The sequence below is a fragment of the Triturus cristatus genome, chromosome 12, assembly GCF_964204655.1.
Source record: "Triturus cristatus chromosome 12, aTriCri1.1, whole genome shotgun sequence".
Classification (NCBI taxonomy): domain Eukaryota; kingdom Metazoa; phylum Chordata; class Amphibia; order Caudata; family Salamandridae; genus Triturus; species Triturus cristatus.
This window is the reverse complement of record NC_140595.1, coordinates 859210644-859223192: the sequence shown is the minus strand read 5'-3', so window position 1 is coordinate 859223192 and position 12549 is coordinate 859210644. Positions and strand designations below refer to the sequence as shown.

Genomic DNA, 12549 nt, shown 5'->3' with positions numbered 1-12549 from the left:
AACGTGTGAGAACAGAGTGTAACGTGAGGTGGAGCTAGGAACATAGAGATTGTAGCCATGGAAGGCGTAATGTGTGAGTACAGTGTGTAACGTGATGTGGAGCTAGGAACACAGATCGTAGCCAAGGTAGGACTACCGAGTGAGTACAGAGTGTAACGTGAGGTGGAGATAGGAACATAGAGATCATAGCTAAGGAAGCAGTACCGAGTGAGTACAGAGCATAGTGTGAGGTGGAGCTAGGAACACAGATTGTACTCAATCAATACTCCTTTTTGGTTACAAAGTGTAACGTGAGGTGGAGCTAGGAACATAGAGATCAGGCCAAGGAAGGACTACTGAGTGAATACAGAGTGTACTGAGAGGTGAAGCTAGGAATACAGAGATCATAGATAAGGAAGGAGTACCGATGGAGTACAGAGTGTAGTGTGAAGTGGAGCTAAGAACATACATTGTAACCAAAAAGGAGTATCGATTAAGTACAAAGGGTAACTTGAGGTAGAGCTAGGAACACATGGATCATAGGAAACACAAGGAGATGATGGATGGAGCGCTAAAACTTTTCAAACACTCACCCCCAGTCACAGATCTGGGTTGTATCCATCATAATTCTTTAGCTCACTTTGCCACCTCAGTTCAGACCCAGCTATATGCAAATCAGCCTTGACCCTGTGCCTCATGGGAACAGTCTAGCCCGAACTGCCAAGCCAGGTCTTCCGTGAACCAAAAACAAGCATACTGGGACCAGTTTCGGGGTAACACCCCTCTTCGGCCAGGCTAGCTTGAATCCAGTGGCAAAGTGAGCAAGGGACCCACGTCTGGGCATACCTTGCCAACTTAGGGCGAACAAAGCAAACACAAGGAGATGATGGACGGAAAGCTTAAACTTTTCAGACACTCACTCCCAGTCACAGATCTGGGTTGAATCCATTATCATTCTTTAGCTCACTTTGCCACCTCAGTTCAGACCCAGCTATATGCAAATCAGACTTGACCCTGCGCCTCATGGTAACAGTCCAGCCTGAACTGCCAAGCCAGGTCTTCCCTAAACCAGAAACAAGCATCCTGGGACCAGTTTCTGGGTAACACCCTTCATCAGCCAGGCTAGCTGGAATCCAGTGGCATAGTGAGCGAGGGACCCACTTTCATTTATTTTTATTTATTTATTTTTCATTTAAAAAGTTTTGTATAGTGCGAACATGACCCAAGAGGGTATCAGAGCGCTTTACAGAGGGATGCAACTCATATGAGGGGTGGCAATCATGGCAGAATCATAGCAATAGACAAAAATAACAATAGTTACATAACAACACAATAGTGGGCAAAGGAATTAGACACTCACCCCCAGTCACAGATCGGGGTTGAATCCATCATCCTTCTTTAGCTCACTTTACCACCTCAGTTCAGACACAGCTACACATCGATCATAGCCAAGGAAGGAGTACTGTGTGAGCACAGAGTGTAGCGTGAGGTAGTGCTAGGAACCCCAAGTTCCTAGTCACAGAAGGAGTACTGTGTGAGTGTTGAGTGTAACGTGAGGTGGAGCTAGAAACACAGAGGTTGTTGTCAAGAAGGAGTACCATGTGAGTACAGAGTGTAGCGTGAGGTGGTGCTAGGAACACAGAGATACTGGAGCTGCGGGCTCTCCTGTGGAGCCAGTTACCTACTACGTGTTCACTTGTTTACACTCTGAGAGGAAGGTCCAGCTAAGGCAAGGTGTAAACTGCAACACAATAACGTCTAACTGAATACGTGGCACCATTACCAAGCTTTTAGTTAGTTGTGCATCACACAACTGTAAGGGATAGTTAACAGTGGCTGAGTAGTTTGGGATAAAACATAAATTAATAGGACATTTATTAGGCAAAGAGTCGTTTCTCCTACAGGGCAGGGCAGGCAAGTCCATGCACATGAACTCCAGGCAGAAGCTTTATGGAAGGAACCCACTTGAGGGTGAATGCTGCACCTGGCTGCCCTGGGAGGCTGAGGGGCAGATGTACCAAGCAGGTGACTTGTCCTTGTGTGTCGCAAGTTGTTTCAGGTCCTTAAATGGGGTCTACAAAGCACCACAAGAGGTGATCTGTGCCACCTTGCAAAGAAATGTAAAACAACGCAGCGGTTGGGGTAGACATTCCATGGGTGGAGCAAAGGCATTCCATTGATACACCCATTGAATCTGAAGCAGTCCCAGATTTATTAAAGGCAGTAAACCTAAGGTTGCACCAAAATGGAGCCCCGTCCTCATAGAGGAGCAACGAGGAAGAATATCTTCATTTCTGCTCATACTCCTGCATTCTGCAGCACACATAGAAAAAACAAAATGTCTCTTTAAATTGCTTTTGTGCAGGAAGCTATTCCTTGCTGCGCAAAAACACCCTGACCATAACACTATGGTGCAAGAGTCCCTGCATTGGCACGAGGCAGCACACAGTGCACCAATGCTAGGAGACAGCAAATGTACGCTATACCTTAGTAGATATGGTGCATTCCTGCACGCTCCCTTTCACACAACGCCATGCATCAAGTTGTCTTGCTGTATTATGTTGCGGGACATATTTTTAAATCTGCCGCAGAGTGTTTATGCAGCGCTGAAGAGTGATCACACTGTGTGTGAAAGTAGGAATAGTAACTTCACAGAAATGTATAGAAACAAACATAGTAATCTTCAACCATCAGATATTTCCAACCATCCATCCATCCGGCCATATGTCAATCTGACTGTCTACCCATTCATCCAGCCATCCATCTATCATCCGTCACACCTCTCTTGCACATTTCTCTGCTTGTCTTCCCATCTGCCAGACTGTGTCTCTCTCTCTTTTCCATCTCTATCCATTCTCCTATATTTCTAATCAGTATCTCAACTATGTCAACTATCTATCCATCAGTCAAGCTCCTATTCACCCTCATCTCCCCGTTTATCTCTCCACTGATCTCTTTTACAACTGAATATTTCTTCTTCACAGCAGTGCATCCCTCATCTAGCTATCTCTCCTCTGTCTCTACCTCTCTGTTTATTCTCCACTGATCTCTCGTATACATCTGGATCTATCCCCATCATTGTATCTCTCACCTAATATCTCTCCTCTGTCTCTACCTCTCTGTTTATTCTCCACTGATCTCTCATATACATCTGGATCTATCCCCATCATTGCATCTCTCATCCAGCTATCTCTCCTTTGTCTCTCCCTCTCTGTTTTTCCTCCAATTATCTCCATCAATGTATTACTAATCTAATTATCTCTCCTCTGTTCCTCTCTTTATCCTTCACTGATTTCTTATATACATCTGAATCTATCCCCATCAATGTACATCTTATCTTTCTCCAGCATTGGATCTTTCATAGATTCACTTGGTTGAATCCTTTCCCACCATCCGACTGGGAACCCCTGGTAACATGACAGACAGAAGTACATATATATATACATTCACTAACATTGGCACGCAATGAAACTTTACTTAACCTAGCCTCAGTAGATGATCCAAACTCCAGCCAATCAGAACCAACCTCGCCCAGCTGTTCCCTGCACTGATGCCTCCAACTGTCAGACTTTTTATCGCACATTCTGTGTGAGGAAATCTCTTTGACAGCTCTGTGGAGATAGGAGAAAGCAGAGGAGTTGCTAAATGATCACGTTATGGCTGAAGTAAGTCTGAAAAAGTCTGTTTAAGGCTTGTAAATCATGTGGTGAGAAGAAGATTTATGTAGAGGATCCTCCAACAAAGAGCGTATACCGCTTGCAGCAGATTGTAGCATTAGCAGAAATACTACAAAGACCAAAAGACTGTGAGAGGCGCTTGACTCTTGCCATTATGGAGAAAGAAATGAAGAAGTGCGACACATCAAAAAAGTAGGGTAAAGGACCTTCTGACTGCTGCTAAGAGTCAGACATCAGGTCTGAGGCACTGGTGAAGTACACAAAAAGCAGAAGGCAAAAAGTGGAGATCCTGCAAAAGAAGCGGTGCCATTCCAAAAACCCAAGTTAGCTTCTGTGTGAGATGATAACTCGGCAAAGGAATGAGAAGCTGCAAGCTCATCGATGAGACTAAAGTCATCGACGATGAGAAAGGTTCAATATTTGAAGTGTTCTCTAGATTTAGAGAATGGCCCTCTGGGCGCAGCTTTAGTGGATCGCTAAACGTGATTTTCACAAAATTATCCAAATGTATATTAACTCTTCTAAACATTGTAGATAATGTTCAAATAATAATTTATTCATATAATGAAGAATTTTTCATTTCATTCTGTTTGAAAATGTCATCCTTCTTGTTTGCCAAACAATTATTTCAAGCATCCCAAAGTTGTTGTAATACTTTATTCGACATTTAAAAAAAATATCATAAAAGTTCTGTACAGCATATTTTTAAAACAAGTTAAGAAAGACATACTACAACAGACGGTTTCAATCCATATGAGATTAAAAAAAGGATATAGAAGAGATAAAACTACATATATATACACATATCATAATCAAATATCCCCTATGATTAGTAATGTAAACAATAATGGGCTGTCGAATCAAGGATGGGGGTGATTTACTTATGGATGTTGCGCCTTGATTAGCCTGCGTCTTAACCTCCAAGCCCAACCCAAATATTTAGCAGTCCCGCAGGTTACACTTGGAACAGATGTATCAAAGGTCAGAATACGCAGTGCCTCCCTGGCAGACCTTATACCCAAATTTTTACAGACAGGTTTTAGCCACCTTAATCTGGGTTGCCTGTAGGCCTGACAGGCAAACATGAAGTGGCCAATAGACTCTGTAGGCGAGGCACAGCCTGGGCAGCCCTTTAAGGACGCAATTGCCTTGCTCCAACTGGTTTGAAAATCGTGGAGTGGAAGTGTGCCATATCGCAATTTGAGATATAATGATCTGTCTTCAGGCAATTCAATGAAGTCCAGGAAGGGCTCCAGACTAGGAGCCGGTTTCGTATCCAGGAAGTTCACACTAAGCACACCCTCCTGTTTTCTTAGGGTTTCAGCCATGACCCAATCCCAATAGATTTTTTTTATCATTGGTTTAGAGGGAGGGGCCTGGCTCATCCAAGATTCAACCAAGCCAATTTTCTGTAGTTGTTTTTTCAAATTCATTACCCAGGGGATCTTATGATCAGCTCCCAGGTTTAGTAACTCATCCAGGGCGGAAGCATAGTGGTGGAGTTCAGGGGATCTTCTAATCCTTGCCCAGTATAGTATAGGGCGCAGCCTGGCCACATTGCTGATGTTTTGTCTGCCAAGGTCACTACGGAGTGGAGCTAGCGGGGTGGACAGAGGGAGTGAGACTAAGTCTCTAAAAAACTTGTTCTCAGATTTGAGTAGCTCTGTCAGATTTTCGAATCCCCACAGTTCCGCCCCGTAGAGGGCTGCTGATAGTGCCTTCCCCTCATAGACCTTAACGGCCGCCGCTATTGGTCTGCTAAGTGAGAGCCTCTGATGTTTCAATATTGCCCCTGCAGTTCTTTTATGGGCAAGGAGCATTTTTGAGAGGTGGGGAGCCCATTTGAGCTTATTATTGACCCTCACTCCGAGGTAATCAAAAGCATCCACTAACTCGAGTGTGGTGCCATCAAGTTTGATGTTATTCTTAAAGTTTGTTGAGGGAGATAGTGCCATCAGCTTGGTTTTTGATGTGTTTATTCTGAGGCCCCTAGTAACACAAAACTGGGAAAAACGGGACAGCAGTGTTTGTAAGCCCATGGGGCTTTTCGAGATCAGGAGGGTGTCATCGGCGAAGAGCAGGGTGGATATTTTTTCCCCGCAGAGGGTTGGGGCATCGACCCTGTCGCCTCGCAAATAGTCTGCCACACCATTTATGTAGAGAGAAAACAGGGTCGGGGCCATAACACAGCCCTGGCGTACTCCTATCTCGACAGAAATCCTATCTGTGAGCTGTCCCTGATGTCCCCACCTGATTTTGGCAAAATTGCCTGCGTGGAGGCGTTTGAGTAAGTCCAGGGTTAAAGGAGGGATACCTAAATCATGTAGTACCTGCCACAGCTGTGATCGTGGCACCAGGTCAAAGGCTGTTTTTAAATCAATAAATGCCAAATAGAGGCTGTCTTTTTCGATGACCACAGATTTCCAATGAATAATACAAAATCTAAAGACCTGGTCAATAGTACCTACTCCCTCCCTAAACCCTGCTTGCAGATGGCTCAAGATACCCTCCTCATCTATCCAAGCCTTGACTCTAGTTAGGAGGACTCTGCCAACCACTTTTTGAATAACATCGATTAAACTAATCGGTCTGTAGTTGGCAGGGTCCCCTCTGTCCCCTTTCTTGTAGATGGCCACCACCTCCGCCCCCTTCCAGGAGTCCGGAATTGGGCAACCTAAGGCTAGATGTTTTAAGATCCGGAGGATGAATTCTGCCCAAAGATCTTTTTCGTGGAGCAATAAGTCACCTGGGAGACCATCAGGGCCCGCTGCTTTCCCCGGGGCAATCATATTTATTGCGGACCGGACCTCATTTAGGCCAAAATCGGCCTCCAGCTCCAGAAGTTCTAAGTATTCCAGTTCCGACAGCTGCTCCTCGTGGCCCACTCATTCCCTAGATGAATAGAGGTTTGAAAAGTGTGAATACCATTGGGAGCCTGCAATATGGTTCGGAATTGGATCCGCCCCGCCCCTGGTGTTAACATTTATAAGGTTCCAGAAAAGGGTCGAATCTTTTAGCAGGGCTGCGGCCTTTAAGTCCTGCCAGTGGGACTCGACCCACAGTCGCTTTGCCCTCCTTATGGTAACATAATACATTTTCCGGGCCTTAGTAATGGTTGGCTGGTCCTTGGATTTAATAGCTCGGGATAGGGTCTTTCTCATAACCATACAATCTTGTGAGAACCAGGGGTTTCCTGTTTTGGGGGGATGCCGCTTATGGTCACCCTTTACCTGTGTCTCAAAGAAATTCCCAATCCTTATTACTGTCCTTTGATAGATTTCTAAAAAATCATTGGGGAGAAGGGTATTCGAAGGGCAGCCCATGGACATATCCATAGCTGCAATACCATCTTCGACTAAGCTTTTGATCTTACATAGGTCCATCTCTCGCTTTGCCACCCTAGGCCACTTAAGGCGCCTGTTACAGTTTGAGGGGGCAACATCTCTTGCCCCAGGTCTTTGTTCAATTAGTGGGTCAATGGAGGTGGTGACCAGACCCCGCCTGAGTTGCATGAACAGGGGATTAAGGGTACTCTCGGGCCTATCAACCACTACCATGTCCATTAGATCCGGCCAGAGCTCTGTGCTCAGCAGAATATAATCAATACGTGAGGGGACACCAGTTCGCGTGAACGTAGGAGCACCCGAGCCATCTGAGTAGGTTCGTCCATTTGTGGCCCTCAAGTTGAACTCCAGGGGGAGAGCATTAATTTGTACTGCTCTCTTGGACCATTTCTTTAATGGTGGGAGCGTTAATTGGGGTATGCCCTGTTTGGAGTCGATATCACCGAGGCCCAGGATGTCACCGCTGCACAGGGGCTCGAAAGTGCAGTTTAAGTCCCCGGCAACTATGACACCCGCCTTGGGGGAAATTGCAGAGAGTTCGGACTCAAGAGCTGAAATAGTCAGGCTTGTGTGTCCACCAGAGGTGCCCCTAGCATAGATGTTAAATATTTCTAGGGGAAGTTGATGGGTTGACCCCTTAATAGTGATGTGCAGGAGGTCATAAGATGAAATTGGGTGCCACTTAGCTGTCCAATTCAGGCTAATATTGACCCAATATTGACCTTCTGGGGGAAGGTCGACCTCGTTTAGACCTGACGACTGGAACGGAAAAGGTGGTAAATCCTGATCTATGCAGGGGGACCAAACTCCAGGTTTCCTGAAGGAGGATAACTTCGAATTTGTCAATAAAATCGCTCCAGACAGGGTCTGTGAGGTTCCTCCTTAACCCTGCAATGTTCCAGGATAGTAACTTGATAACACCCGAGGGAGATGGCAACAGGGAGGTCCCCAAGTCTGCCTGCGTACTAACTTGACAACCCTCATCTGTTACCGGCCTGTCAGCTACTACACCCAAATCATTTAAGAGCGGGTACAAAACTGGCATGCTATTGGGGGGTGGGCCCGCTGCAGAGTCAAAAATGGGTGTATATAAGGGGGATCCTGTGTTTGCTTTGAGTAGTCAATCAACTTGTCTCAAGCCAGAATCTTCTCCCTCCCTCAGATGGTTCCAAACAGGAGACTTGCGGATCTGGATTGAGGAACAAGCAGGTGGTGAGGTCCTAAACTCAAGCAAAAGTAGGTTTTCAGCTAAATCAGGATCTCTAAAGACAATCTCTATACAATCAGTGTCGGCATCCACCCGTGAGAGCCTCCTTACCCTTATAATGTCCTCTCTGATGACAGATCTGCATCCTCTTACATATCTTAGCCAGTGTATGACCTTGTTTTGTAAGGATTCGTTGTTTTCAAGAGCATAACGTGATGACAATTTTGGGGCATGGGTCATGAAAACAGGAAAGCTATTATACGCAGAATGGAAGGTAGGCGAATGAGCTGGGATGCAAGGAATAGAGTTGTTACTACCAGATGATAAGGAATTAGCAGTGCGTCTAGGGGAAAGAGATACAGTAGGTGCTCTTGATGGTTCAAAGCGTCTCCGCATGCCAAGAAGTAACTTGACATGATTGTTTGCTCTAGTAATATTCCCCTTATTATGAACACCCACGTTAGTAGTACCAGCATTAGTTGTTAAAGAAATTGGTTTTGGAAGATTAGTTTCCTTCATAGAGGGGACTGCCCCAATAAGGGGTGGAAGACCCGGGGAGGTTGAAGGAGGGACCTTACTCATAGTGAGACTCTCCACTTTCTTGCTAAGATCAGCCACTAGCTCCTCTAGTCTCTCGAGTCTACCATAGAGCGCAGCCAGGTTATCAACATCAGACCTGGTAGCAGTTATACGAACATCTGTATGCTCAATGGCCTGGCTAGATGGATGTAACAAGTCAGGGTCAAGGGAGGCAAATCTGTTAGAACATATTAGGGCTTGAAGGGCAGGGTCCGGGTCTACTAAGGGTACTTCAGAGGTGATTGTGGTGATCATAGATTGTGAGGGAGTGAGTTGCGGGTCACAAGTAGTAGTAACAATGGATGGGTCAGGCCTTAGTTGTTTTGTCAATCGCTGACTGTGAAACATAGATGGTATTGTGCTATTTATCTTAGGGGCGGCTTTGGCTGTCTGGCTCCCCTCTTGTTCGTCGCGCAGTGTGTCCTCACAATCATGCACAATCTCCTCTATTCTAGTCAGGACGCAGTTCATAGCGGCATGAGTGCTCTTCTTGGGCTTTTTACCCTTTTTACTAGTGCTCATCTGACCCCCCTCTACAGCTTTCCTTTTGCCCATGATTTTTTAGCACAACAATAATAACAATGCGTGAGATGTGGGGCAACAACCAAGTAATAGCAGGAAACAAGTCCAATAATCCACCACGGGAAGCCAGATCCCCCCACACACTACCGAGAAGTGATTTGCCAGTGCACAGTACCTTATCGATAGCGTGTGTAGGTGCAGTCAATGTCTCCACATTAGGGGGGTGGCCCAGCCCAGGCTTGTCCAGCCCCCGACGGCCACAGACGGCCCACCCTTTGCCCGGGCTTAGCCCGGCGGTGCCCGCGCGCGTCCCGCGACGCGGGGGGAGCCGCGTCCTTTTCAGCGCCTCCGGGCGCGTGAGTCACGTCAGCAGCCGCAGAGAGGTCTGGGAGCTGTAGTCTCCCCCTGCTCGCGGTCCCAATGCATTTCGGACTCTTAATGAGTGATGACAAAATCTCGTTACCTAATTCGTGCGAAGATTTCGAAATAAAACCGGTGCACAGATCACGTTCATCAACTAATAACACCTAATTCACCCACGGGTCGTGGACCCTCATTGAACATATATAGGTTTCATTTTTCTGTCCAGATTTCCCCTGATGAAGGACTCATTAAGAGTCCGAAATGCACTGGGATGCTTGAAATAATTGTTTGGCAAACAAGAAGGATGACATTTTCAAACAGAATGAAATGAAAAATTCTTCATTATATGAATACATTATTATTTGAACATTATCTACAACGTTTAGAAGAGTTAATATACATTTGGATAATTTTGTGAAAATCGCGTTTAGCGATCCACTAAAGCAGCGCCCAGAGGGACATTCTCTAAATCTAGAGAACGCTTCAAATTCAGTTATCTTCTAAACACTCCCTGGTCAGAGAGTGAGACCTCCGTGGCACGCTACAGCCTTTCTAACATTTAAAGCAACCCAGCAGTGCGTGTTCAATCTCCTCAAGGGTCAATATTTGCCACAAGGTGAGAAAGATTTGTCGCCAACCAGAGTGAGCTGGTCACCATCGACGGCATCATCTAGTTTGAAGGAGAAAACACTGATGGAGGGGGCCAGGCTAGCCTCGCCATCCTTGAAGGAGTAATCAACAAAAGCGAAACATTGTTGGCAAGAGAGTATCGTTGACGGGTGAAGTACCCTCGACACGAGAAATGCAGTCGACAATGGGATTGCCATCGAAGAAGGAATTACCGTAGACGAGGAATTTCTCATCAACGAGCGGTAAGTTGGTGACAGAAAAGAAGTAAACATTATTAACCCCACTATATTGAGGGGGTAATTGAAGGAAAGGAAAGACAGGAAGCTGTAGCCAATTTTGGAATCTATGTCGGTGTCATCAATGCCCTTGCAACCACTACAACGTTTGTTGCAGGGCATTTCTCTGGAGGAGCATGGCCATTGGTTAAATTATCAAGACGACACTGAGCATGGATTAGATCTTTTGGAAGATTTCTTTAGTGAAGGAGATTGTTCTGAAGAAGGAAGGAAGGGCAACTCATCTGGAAGAGTTGAATGTCCAACACAACGATGACGAGAATGATGAAGTGGTTTATGTGGAGAGTTTCATGATCCTTAAGTGTGCCACAGGCTAAAAGAATGGATGAGTCGATACATCCATCGTAACGATTTGTTCAGATACCAGGGCAAATGGTGACATCATTACAAGATATGATTGCAGCAATTTATAAGAGGCTTCCACCTCATTCAGCACGCAAGGGGCAGAAGTCAGAATAAACAAAAACTCCTCTGCCACCAATTCTGCATCCTGTCCAAATACAAACCCTACAAAGTCAGGGGAAGCAACCATTATCAGAGGACGCGAACCCAGAGCAAGTGGCTGTGGATGAAGGAGAGCCGGCTGATGGAGTAAAGCCTCTTTCAGTGGCAATGATGGTCACAATAATGATGGTGGTCGTGATAGAACACGCAGTCAGCTTGGGTCTCCTACAAAGGATTTTGAATGCAATCAATTTATAGGGCAGAAGGATACTAGTCCAGAACCGGCACTTAAGAGTTTGCCTCCAGAGGATATTAGAGGTTTCATTCTCTAATCGAGGAAGTGTCAGAATGATTCAGTCTTCCAATCTCTGTTTCCAAAAAATCTTGTTTCCTGTTTAATTTTGAGTAAAAAGCTCAGAGGAGAACACGTTTGATTCCTGTCTTACAACATCTGTGGGAGAAAGGTCTGGCAATGATGCAAAATCCAGCAACCGCATCAGTGAATTTATAAAGAATTGAAAAGAAATACATGGCTACAGATGATGCGGCATGACGTATTTTGAGGATGTAAGGGATCGTGTTTTCAACAAGAGCAGGGGCAGCAAGGATAATTTTGCTGACCCTCGAGGCAGCATGGATCGTATACCAGGACACTTCACACGGACAGCTGACGAAGCAGCAAAGACAGCAGAGAGTATAAGTTTATAGGCAAGGACAAGGACGAATCCGAAACGGAAGTCTGCCTTCAAAATGTGAGGGCAAAGGAGGAAGATCATGACTTCCTGGAAAGAAGTGTCTCTAACGTTCAGCTGCCAGATGGAGGAAGAATGCAGCTTTATCTGAGAGGTTGGAGGCACATAAATCCGACAGATGGGAATCAGATATTGTAGGCCATGGTCATGTTCTGGAAATAGAGGAACTTCCGGCAATCCCTGCTATAAAGGAGACACAGACTTTTAAGAGAAATAAAGGCAGAGATAGCAAAACTACTGATGAAAAGAGCTATCGAAAGAGTGCCACTGGAGGAAGTATGCGAGGGCTTCGACTCAAGAAAGGTGTCCAATACTGGATTTAAGGGCTTTGAACACATTTATAAAGAAGCAGAGTTTCTGCATGGTCACATTACAGGAAGTTCTTCAGTTTATAAGAAAGGGAGATCTACTGAGCTCCATAGACATGGAGGGTGCGTATTTCAACGTAACCATTCACAAGAGACACAGAAAATGTCTCCATTTTATGGTGGGAGGTCAGCACTATCCGTTCAAAGTCCAGCCTGTCAGTCTGAGGTCAGCACTATCCGTTCAAAGTCCAGTCTGTCAGTCTGAGGTCAGCACTATCCGTTCAAAGTCCAGTCTGTCAGTCTGAGGTCAGCACTATCTGTTCGAAGTCCAGCCTGTCAGTCTGAGGTCAGCACTATCCGTTCAAAGTCCTGCCTTTCGGACTGAGGTCAGCAATATTACCGGTGGTTCCCAGTCTGACGACAGGGAAGGATTCAAGCATGTGAATCT

The 12549-nt window shown here is 45.6% G+C and overlaps 1 protein-coding gene across 1 annotated transcript in view; it reads left to right on the top strand.

Moving 5' to 3' along the window:
• The window catches only part of LOC146783117 (uncharacterized), a 384584-nt gene that overhangs the window by 323584 nt on the left and 48451 nt on the right, over positions 1–12549 (top strand). The window lies entirely within an intron of this gene.